An 11,537-nucleotide genomic window follows, 5' to 3' on the forward strand; every position below is an offset into this window, starting at 1 on the left:
TAACAAAGTACTTCCTGTTTCCTGGCGAATCAGTAGGTGGCGCTATGACACTGAGGAAATATTGACACATAGAGCTGTTCAGGGTTGTACTCTTATCATGTGACAGAAGTTTGGTAGTGATAGGACAATGCACAGTGGAATTATGAAAACATCGTGTCCTTTGGCGAAGGATGATCCTTCGCCAAACATCAATGTTTACATGGTTTGAGGAAATGTCACAATTCTGACCTTGATTCAATGACTTGACTGAGCTCATTTGAGCTGTATATCTTAAAGCAGCCAGGAGCAGTTCATCAAAGTATAAAACATGTCACTTCCTGTAGCCACCAGGGGGCGCTGTAATTTCAAGTCATAATTTCTGTGTAGATGTCATCAGGGTGGCACCCTTGTCTTACATGTCTAGTTTGGACTCGATTGGACAATGTATGTCCGAGATACAGAACATCGTGTTTTGATGGCGTTTAATCAAACTCAAGACGCCACGCCACGGTCACACGGTGTGACGAAAGGTCAATCTCTTAATCACTTTTTATCTCCATCTTGTTGTGATGGCACTGATCTTAATTTGAAGTTAATCTGATGAAAGCCCTGGGACAAGTGCATCAAGTAAAAATGTGGAATATGGAAAAAAAATGGCCACTTAATCCAAAATGGCGGCCTCCCTGTTTGGTCAAGCATACCTATCCAAGATATTTTTTTGTTTGTTATGAAACGACACATGTCCCGATAGATTTGTATAAATGTCGGCCATCGTAGTGCCGGGGTTGCCCTATAGGGGGCGCTGGTCAGTTTTTTTGCCACGCCCATTTCTTAAAACCATATGAATATCTTCAGGGGGGGGCTGTTGTTACACACATGTAGTTTGAGAGAGATAGAACCATGAACACTGAAGTTACAGCAATTTCGTGTTTCACGGCGAGTTGATGAACTTTAATGCCACGCCATTCATATGGCGTTTGACGAAAAGTCACGGTAATCTTATGTCTTCATTGTCAATGTCTTGGGACCCATTTGATACAGTTTGACATGGTTGAGGTCAGTGGATGAGGAGAAATTCATCCAAGTGTAAGACAAGCAAAAAACAAGACATTTCCTGTTGCCACCAGGGGGCGCTGCGGTTTTAAGTCATCAGTTATGCATAGATGTCATCAGGCGGGGACTATTGTCTTACATGTCTAGTTTGGACTTGATTGGAACATGTATGTCCGAGATACAGATGCCCGTGTTTTGATGGCGTGTAACCAATTTTTAACGCCATGCCACGGTCACACGGTGTGATAAAAAAAAAATCCCTCAATCAATTTTTATCTCCATCTTGTTGTGATGACACTCATCTGAATTTGAAGTTGATCTGATGAAAGCCCTGGGACAAGTACGGAAAAGTAAAAATGTGGGATATTGCCAAAATGGCCACTAAAAGCAAAATGGCGGACTTCCTGTTGCGTTTTTCATAATGCTCCATGAGACTTTTTTTCATGACTGGTCACGATACACCTATATCCAGATTTTGATGAAAATCCGTTATGTGGAAACCTAGGGGCTGGTTCCAGGGGGCGCTGTAGAGCCATTTTGCCACGCCCAATTCCAATTACTCCAGAATACTAAAATATCCGCAGACCTTGAATTTCCTGCAAAGTTTCATAACTTTTTGAGCATGTCTAGACCCTGAAAAAGCCCCCCAAAGGGAAATAATAATAATAATAATAAAAATCCTTACAGATTCAATAGGGCCTCTCACCATTCGGTGCTCGGGCCCTAATAATAAAAATCCTTACAGATTCAATAGGGCCTCTCACCATTCGGTGCTCGGGCCCTAACTAGGGCTACGTTGTAGCACTTGCGGGCCCGAGCACCCGCACGTTGAAGCCTGTTGCGGTCGGTGGAGAGAGCGATCGATGACCAAGCGCACATCATCGATCGAGCATGCACTTCTCCACGTTAAATGCGTTTTGCGCTCTGCGGCAGTAGGTTTGCCAGTAGGTGGCGCCATCACTATTATTACGCACAGACATATAGATCTGTTCAAGTAGGCGCTCTGATGTAGCGTGAGAAATTTTGTGTCAATTGGACAATGTTTCCGCAACTTAATTTTCACACTGATCAATAGGTGGCGCTATGATCCTGAACTAATATTCATATATGGAGCTGTTCTATTCAGGATTGTGATCATAGGTCAGTAGTTTGGAGCCGGTTGGATAATGCAGAGTGGATTAACAAAGTACTTCCTGTTTCCTGGCGAATCAGTAGGTGGCGCTATGACACTGAGGAAATATTGACACATAGAGCTGTTCAGGCTTGGATTCTGACCATGTGACAGAAGTTTTGTAGTGATAGGACAATGCACAGTGGAGTTATGATAACATCGTGTCCTTTGGCGAAGGAAAATCCTTCGCCGCACATCAATGTTTACACGGTTTGAGGAAACGTCACAATTCTGACCATGATCTAATGACTTGACTGATCTGATTTGAGCTGTATATTGTAAATCAGCCAGGAGCAGTTCATCAAAGTATAAAACATGTCACTTCCTGTAGCCACCAGGGGGCGCTGTAATTTCAAGTCATAATTTCTGTGTAGATGTCATCAGGATGGCACCCTTGTCTTACATGTCTAGTTTGGACTCGATTGGACAATGTATGTCCGAGATACAGAACCTCGTGTTTTGATGGCGTTTAATCAAACTCAAGACGCCACGCCACGGTCACACGGTGTGACGAAAGGTCAATCTCTTAATCACTTTTTATCTCCATCTTGTTGTGATGGCACTGATCTTAATTTGAAGTTAATCTGATGAAAGCCCTGGGACAAGTGCATCAAGTAAAAATGTGGAATATGGAAAAAAAATGGCCACTTAATCCAAAATGGCGGCCTCCCTGTTTGGTCAAGCATACCTATCCAAGATATTTTTTTGTTTGTTATGAAACGACACATGTCCCGATAGATTTGTATAAATGTCGGCCATCGTAGTGCCGGGGTTGCCCTATAGGGGGCGCTGGTCAGTTTTTTTGCCACGCCCATTTCTTAAAACCATATGAATATCTTCAGGGGGGGGCTGTTGTTACAAACATGTAGTTTGAGAGAGATAGAATCATGAACACTGAAGTTACAGCAATTTCGTGTTTCACGGCGAGTTGATGAACTTTAATGCCACGCCATTCATATGGCGTTTGACGAAAAGTCACGGTAATCTTATGTCTTCATTGTCAATGTCTTGGGACCCATTTGATACAGTTTGACATGGTTGAGGTCAGTGGATGAAGAGAAATTCATCCAAGTGTAAGACAAGCAAAAAACAAGACATTTCCTGTTGCCACCAGGGGGCGCTGCGGTTTTAAGTCATCATTTATGCATAGATGTCATCAGGCGGGGACTATTGTCTTACATGTCTAGTTTGGACTTGATTGGAACATGTATGTCCGAGATACAGATGCCCGTGTTTTGATGGCGTGTAACCAATTTTTAACGCCATGCCACGGTCACACGGTGTGATAAAAAAAAAATCCCTCAATCACTTTTTATCTCCATCTTGTTGTGATGACGCTCATCTGAATTTGAAGTTGATCTGATGAAAGCTCTACGACAAGTACATTAAAGTAAAAATGTGGAATTTGGCCAAAATGGCCACTAAATCCAAAATGGCGGGCTTCCTGTTGCATTTTTCATAATGCTCCAATAGACTTTTTTCTATGATTAGTCACGTTACACCAGTGTCTAGATTTTGGGGAAAATCGTTTATGTGGAAACCTAGGGGCTTGTTCCAGGGGGCGCTGTTGAGCCATTTTGCCACGCCCAATTCAAATTACTCCAGAATACTAAATTGTCCGCAGACCTTGAATTTCCTGCAAAGTTTCACAACTTTTTGAGCATGTCTAGACCCTGAAAAAGCCCCCCGAAGGGAAATAATAATAACTAGGGCTACGTTGTAGCACTTGCGGGCCCGAGCACCCGCACGTTGAAGCCTGTTGCGGTCGGTGGAGAGAGCGATCGATGACCAAGCGCACATCATCGATCGAGCATGCACTTCTCCACGTTGCATGCGTTTTGCGCTCTGCGGCAGTAGGTTTGCCAGTAGGTGGCGCCATCACTATTATTACACACAGACTTATAGATCTGTTCAAGTAGCCGCTCTGATGTAGCGTGAGCAGTTTCGTGTCAATTGGAAAATTTTACCACAATGTAATTTTCACACTGATCAGTAGGTGGCGCTATGACCCTGAACTAATGTTTATATATGGAGCTGTTCAGATCAGGATTGTGATCATAGGTCAGAAGTTTGGAGCCGGTTGGATAAGGCAGTGTGGATTAACAAAGTACTTCCTGTTTCATGGATAATCAGTAGGTGGCGCTATGACACTGAGGAAATATTGACACATAGAGCTGTTCAGGCTTGTACTCTTATCATGTGACAGAAGTTTTGTAGTGATAGGACAATGCACAGTGGACTTATGAAAACATCGTGTCCTTTGGCGAAGGATGATCCTTCGCCGCACCTCAATGTTTAAATGGTTTGAGGAAACGTCACAATTCTGACCTTGATTCAATGACTTGACTGAGCTCATTTGAGCTGTATATTGTAAATCAGCCAGGAGCAGTTCATCAAAGTATAAAACATGTCACTTCCTGTAGCCACCAGGGGGCGCTGTAATTTCAAGTCATAATTTCTGTGTAGATGTCATCAGGATGGCACCCTTGTCTTACATGTCTAGTTTGGACTCGATTGGACAATGTATGTCCGAGATACAGAACCTCGTGTTTTGATGGCGTTTAATCAAACTCAAGACGCCACGCCACGGTCACAAGGTGTGACGAAAGGTCAATCTCTTAATCACTTTTTATCTCCATCTTGTTGTGATGGCACTGATCTTAATTTGAAGTTAATCTGATGAAAGGCCTGGGACAAGTGCATCAAGTAAAAATGTGGAATATGGAAAAAAAATGGCCACTTAATCCAAAATGGCGGCCTCCCTGTTTGGTCAAGCATACCTATCCAAGATATTTTTTTGTTTGTTATGAAACGACACATGTCCCGATAGATTTGTATAAATGTCGGCCATCGTAGTGCCGGGGTTGCCCTATAGGGGGCGCTGGTCAGTTTTTTTGCCACGCCCATTTCTTAAAACCATATGAATATCTTCAGGGGGGGGCTGTTGTTACACACATGTAGTTTGAGAGAGATAGAATCATGAACACTGAAGTTACAGCAATTTCGTGTTTCACGGCGAGTTGATGAACTTTAATGCCACGCCATTCATATGGCGTTTGACGAAAAGTCACGGTAATCTTATGTCTTCATTGTCAATGTCTTGGGACCCATTTGATACAGTTTGACATGGTTGAGGTCAGTGGATGAGGAGAAATTCATCCAAGTGTAAGACAAGCAAAAAACAAGACATTTCCTGTTGCCACCAGGGGGCGCTGCGGTTTTAAGTCATCATTTATGCATAGATGTCATCAGGCGGGGACTATTGTCTTACATGTCTAGTTTGGACTTGATTGGAACATGTATGTCCGAGATACAGATGCCCGTGTTTTGATGGCGTGTAACCAATTTTTAACGCCATGCCACGGTCACACGGTGTGATAAAAAAAAAATCCCTCAATCATTTTTTATCTCCATCTTGTTGTGATGACACTCATCTGAATTTGAAGTTGATCTGATGAAAGCCCTGGGACAAGTACGTAAAAGTAAAAATGTGGGATATTGCCAAAATGGCCACTAAAAGCAAAATGGCGGACTTCCTGTTGCGTTTTTCATAATGCTCCATGAGACTTTTTTTCATGACTGGTCACGATACACCTATATCCAGATTTTGATGAAAATCCGTTATGTGGAAACCTAGGGGCTGGTTCCAGGGGGCGCTGTAGAGCCATTTTGCCACGCCCAATTCCAATTACTCCAGAATACTAAAATATCCGCAGACCTTGAATTTCCTGCAAAGTTTCATAACTTTTTGAGCATGTCTAGACCCTGAAAAAGCCCCCCAAAGGGAAATAATAATAATAATAATAATAATAATAATAATAATAATAATAATAATAACTAGGGCTACGTTGTAGCACTTGCGGGCCCGAGCACCCGCACGTTGAAGCCTGTTGCGGTCGGTGGAGAGAGCGATCGATGACCAAGCGCACATCATCGATCGAGCATGCACTTCTCCACAATAAATGCGTTTTGCGCTCTGCGGCAGTAGGATTGCCAGTAGGTGGCGCCATCACTATTATTACGCACAGACATCTATTTATCTGTTCATGTAGGCGCTCTGATGTAGCGTGAGCAATTTTGTGTCAATCGGACAATGTTAACACAACTTAATATTCACACTGATCAGTAGGTGGCGCTATGACCCTGAACTAATATTTATATGTGGAGCTGTTCAGATTAGTATTGTGATCATAGGTCAGTAGTTTGGAGCCGGTTGGATAATGCAGAGTGGATTAACAAAGTACTTCCTGTTTCCTGGCGAATCAGTAGGTGGCGCTATGACACTGAGGAAATATTGACACATAGAGCTGTTCAGGCTTGTACTCTTATCATGTGACAGAAGTTTGGTAGTGATAGGACAATGCACAGTGGACTTATGAAAACATCGTGTCCTTTGGCGAAGGATGATCCTTCGCCAAACATCAATGTTTACATGGTTTGAGGAAATGTCACAATTCTGACCTTGATTCAATGACTTGACTGAGCTCATTTGAGCTGTATATCTTAAAGCAGCCAGGAGCAGTTCATCAAAGTATAAAACATGTCAATTCCTGTAGCCACCAGGGGGCGCTGTAATTTCAAGTCATAATTTCTGTGTAGATGTCATCAGGATGGCACCCTTGTCTTACATGTCTAGTTTGGACTCGATTGGACAATGTATGTCCGAGATACAGAACCTCGTGTTTTGATGGCGTTTAATCAAACTCAAGACGCCACGCCACGGTCACACGGTGTGACGAAAGGTCAATCTCTTAATCACTTTTTATCTCCATCTTGTTGTGATGGCACTGATCTTAATTTGAAGTTAATCTGATGAAAGCCCTGGGACAAGTGCATCAAGTAAAAATGTGGAATATGGAAAAAAAATGGCCACTTAATCCAAAATGGCGGCCTCCCTGTTTGGTCAAGCATACCTATCCAAGATATTTTTTTGTTTGTTATGAAACGACACATGTCCCGATAGATTTGTATAAATGTCGGCCATCGTAGTGCCGGGGTTGCCCTATAGGGGGCGCTGGTCAGTTTTTTTGCCACGCCCATTTCTTAAAACCATATGAATATCTTCAGGGGGGGGCTGTTGTTACACACATGTAGTTTGAGAGAGATAGAATCATGAACACTGAAGTTACAGCAATTTCGTGTTTCACGGCGAGTTGATGAACTTTAATGCCACGCCATTCATATGGCGTTTGACGAAAAGTCACGGTAATCTTATGTCTTCATTGTCAATGTCTTGGGACCCATTTGATACAGTTTGACATGGTTGAGGTCAGTGGATGAGGAGAAATTCATCCAAGTGTAAGACAAGCAAAAAACAAGACATTTCCTGTTGCCACCAGGGGGCGCTGCGGTTTTAAGTCATCATTTATGCATAGATGTCATCAGGCGGGGACTATTGTCTTACATGTCTAGTTTGGACTTGATTGGAACATGTATGTCCGAGATACAGATGCCCGTGTTTTGATGGCGTGTAACCAATTTTTAACGCCATGCCACGGTCACACGGTGTGATAAAAAAAAAATCCCTCAATCATTTTTTATCTCCATCTTGTTGTGATGACACTCATCTGAATTTGAAGTTGATCTGATGAAAGCCCTGGGACAAGTACGTAAAAGTAAAAATGTGGGATATTGCCAAAATGGCCACTAAAAGCAAAATGGCGGACTTCCTGTTGCGTTTTTCATAATGCTCCATGAGACTTTTTTTCATGACTGGTCACGATACACCTATATCCAGATTTTGATGAAAATCCGTTATGTGGAAACCTAGGGGCTGGTTCCAGGGGGCGCTGTAGAGCCATTTTGCCACGCCCAATTCCAATTACTCCAGAATACTAAAATATCCGCAGACCTTGAATTTCCTGCAAAGTTTCATAACTTTTTGAGCATGTCTAGACCCTGAAAAAGCCCCCCAAAGGGAAATAATAATAATAATAATAATAAAAATCCTTACAGATTCAATAGGGCCTCTCACCATTCGGTGCTCGGGCCCTAATAATAAAAATCCTTACAGATTCAATAGGGCCTCTCACCATTCGGTGCTCGGGCCCTAACTAGGGCTACGTTGTAGCACTAACGGGCCCGAGCACAGGCAATTTCAAGTCTGTTGCGGTCGGTGAAGAGAGAACGTTCAATGAGAAGCGCTCGTCTCTGCGTTGCATGCGTTTGGGCACTGCGGCAAGGACTATCGCTTCACTTACTGTAGCCAGCAGGAGGCTCTATGAACTAGAGGTAAGTAACCTTGAAACTATACTACAACAAAACCTATTGCTTTATCTATCATCATATGCTTACATGCCGCAAGGCTTTTTTAATATAAAACTGTTATAAAAGTTACCGTTTATTTAACACGTCTAATGAACAGATTGAAGCAAGTTAGCTGCAGGGTCGTATTTTGGTTGAGACTTTATGTTTTATTATAATAAGTTAATATCAATATGCTACACGTGTAAGTTGCATGTGATAGTAACTATGTTTCACCATTATTCTGTTGAAGGCTGGTATATCCACCATTACTATTCCCACCGCGTTTATTTAGCCTGTCATGGAGTTTTAAAGTGAATATGACAGTTTAGATATGATTATAATCTCCACACATCAGTGTTGTAAACAGTTCTCAAATTAATTATATAATTATGTTTTCAAACCGAGGGAAGTGGAGAGACTTGATGTGGACTGTTATCAATAGCTCTGTGGGAGATTATCACCTTGAATATTACAGATGAGGTAGAAAGACATTTTATCTATTTTTACAATGTTGTATTTCTTTCAGTACTTTTATCAAAAGCGACTTAAAATATGTGCATTTAACCATTAGGATACAAACCCAGACCACAGTACAACGGTTCTATCTGAAATCTGTTGTGCTTCATACACAACTCAAAACATTCTTTAACAGTGCGTTTCTTCTCTTTATAGATGAGGAACTGCAGCACCTGACGTCGTCAGCAGCAACATGGTGATCAACACGTGGACGACTGCATCATCATCAGAAGCTACACAACACTTCTAAATTCCTCCCTTAAATAAAGATGGCCTGCAACTGTTTAGTGGTAACAGTCATTGCTCATTGTCATGGATAACAATTCATTTCTATCTTTATTATGGTTGGTTAAAATAATAAAAACTTATTACAACAATGTGTATCTTTTGCTTTCTGATTTGATACACTTTAGATAAGAACCCAGTGTTTAATATTTCTGCTTTGCCATAAGAGACAAAACATGGTCAATTGGTCATCACAGCTGTGTCCTTCAGGCTCGTCCGTCCCTAATAAAATGAGAGGAAACATAAAAATAATCAGATCATAATCATTTCATCTTAGGAAATAGGTAGTGTACATCATTTTCAAATTCTCTATGAACACTGTCTGTTCTAGTAAAGTTACAATATATTATATCCACCATTACTATTCCCACCGCGTTTATTTAGCCTGTCATGGAGTTTTACAGTGAATATGACAGTTTAGATATGATTATAATCTCCACACATCAGTGTTGTAAACAGTTCTCAAATTAATTATATAATTATGTTTTCACACCGAGGGAAGTGGAGAGACTTGATGTGGACTGTTATCAATAGCTCTGTGGGAGATTATCACCTTGAATATTACAGATGAGGTAGAAAGACATTTTATCTATTTTTACAATGTTGTATTTCTTTCAGTACTTTTATCAAAAGCGACTTAAAATATGTGCATTTAACCATTAGGATACAAACCCAGACCACAGTACAACGGTTCTATCTGAAATCTGTTGTGCTTCATACACAACACAAAACATTCTTTAACAGTGAGTTTTTTCATCTTCATAGATGAAGAACTGCAGCACCTAATGTCCTCAGCAGCAACATGGTGGAGATCTGATTTGATACACTTTAGATAAGAACCCAGTGTTTTATATTTCTGCTTTGTCATAAGAGACAGAACATGGTCATCACAGCTGTGTCCTTCAGGCTCGTCCGTCCCTAATAAAATGATAGGAAACATGAAATTATGTCATAATTATAGAGAAAGAGTTACATATGAACAAAGTGTGTATTCTTATTTTCGATGGATATTCAACTATGTATTTGAATATGCTTTTGGAATAAAACGTGCACTACCATGACAATGAATGTTTAGTATGGAGCTATTTCACATTAAAAGTATTGCATTATAATTTAACACATTATGTATTATGTGCAATACTTTGTAAGTAATGAAAACAGGTCTGTACCTGGAGTCAGTGTTCAGTCTGGTTGGATTCAAGTTGTGTCTCACGCTGGACATCCTAGAGGAACATTGAACACAAATACACAGATATGTTAAGTCATACATGTGCCATGTTATCTGCTTAACAGACTTTTACATGGTAATAATAAAATATTAATTCAAAGTTAATCAGATCATAATCATTTCAGCTTAGGAAATAGGTAGTGCATATTAGCCTACAATTCTGTATGACACTGTCTGTTCTAGTAAAGTTACAAGGCTATGATTTACTCATATTTAACAAAAGAATTCAGTGAAGTCTGTCTGAGATTAACGATTTAAATACTGAAGGTGGGAGACACGGTTACTTTTCACTGTAACACGTTACAACACTACTCTGAAGAAAGAGCTTTAGGACACGTAATGCTCCTTTGAACAGCTGCTCTTGCAATGCAGATGTGACTTTAAACACTCAGGTTTCTCAGGTTTCAGTTAGCATCGCTAGCCCGCTAGCGAAACTAACTTACAAGCCGACACACAGTCTCCTGTCTCAGAGTCATCCGCATAAAGTAACGCTTATATCTGCTGGGTGGACCCGCTCATGTCGTTTCATGTCGGTGTTTGTCGGTAATAACCCCAATCGAATCGAAGAACAGTTACTGCACCCATTCGAAGATATCGTTAGCTTGCTTGTTAGCGAGCTAGTTAGCCTCCGGCGCTAGCGAAAATGAAGCCGACACACAGTCTCCTGTCTCAGATGCATCCTTATAAACGAAAGCTTATCTCTGCTTGGTGGACCTGGGTTCATGGCGGTTGTTTCTGTAACAGCTGGCATTCGCATCGAACCCGTTGATATACACTGAGCTGGTATGTAGCTCCCGGATTAGCGTCCCTTAGCTATCACGGCTGATTCAAAGGCACCCTGCGAATCACATCGAAATAAAATACTTAACGTGACTTACCACAGCAACGGAGGCGCAGACATCGTTACCGTGACCGTCAGGAGAAAGAGCAGAACATCAAAGTGTGTAATTTACCGGGTATGTGGGTGTAAGCCATTTCATGAGGCGTTCACGTGTAACTGGTGAAAGCCGAACTCACAACACACAGCACAGCTTACACTGTGACGTCACGTGAATTTCA

General features: G+C 41.4%; 1 long non-coding RNA gene across 1 annotated transcript; it reads right to left on the bottom strand.

Moving 5' to 3' along the window:
* Positions 1-9,288: 9,288 nt before the first annotated feature.
* LOC128438716 (uncharacterized) lies at positions 9,289-11,247 on the bottom strand. Its single transcript, XR_008338382.1, has 2 exons — positions 10,420-11,247; positions 9,289-10,168 (listed from the first exon to the last, which is right to left on the bottom strand). It is a non-coding gene; the product is annotated as an uncharacterized LOC128438716 (long non-coding RNA).
* Between the last annotated feature and the right edge of the window lie 290 nt (positions 11,248-11,537).

Source organism: Pleuronectes platessa, chromosome 4 (assembly GCF_947347685.1).
Source record: "Pleuronectes platessa chromosome 4, fPlePla1.1, whole genome shotgun sequence".
NCBI lineage: Eukaryota > Metazoa > Chordata > Actinopteri > Pleuronectiformes > Pleuronectidae > Pleuronectes > Pleuronectes platessa.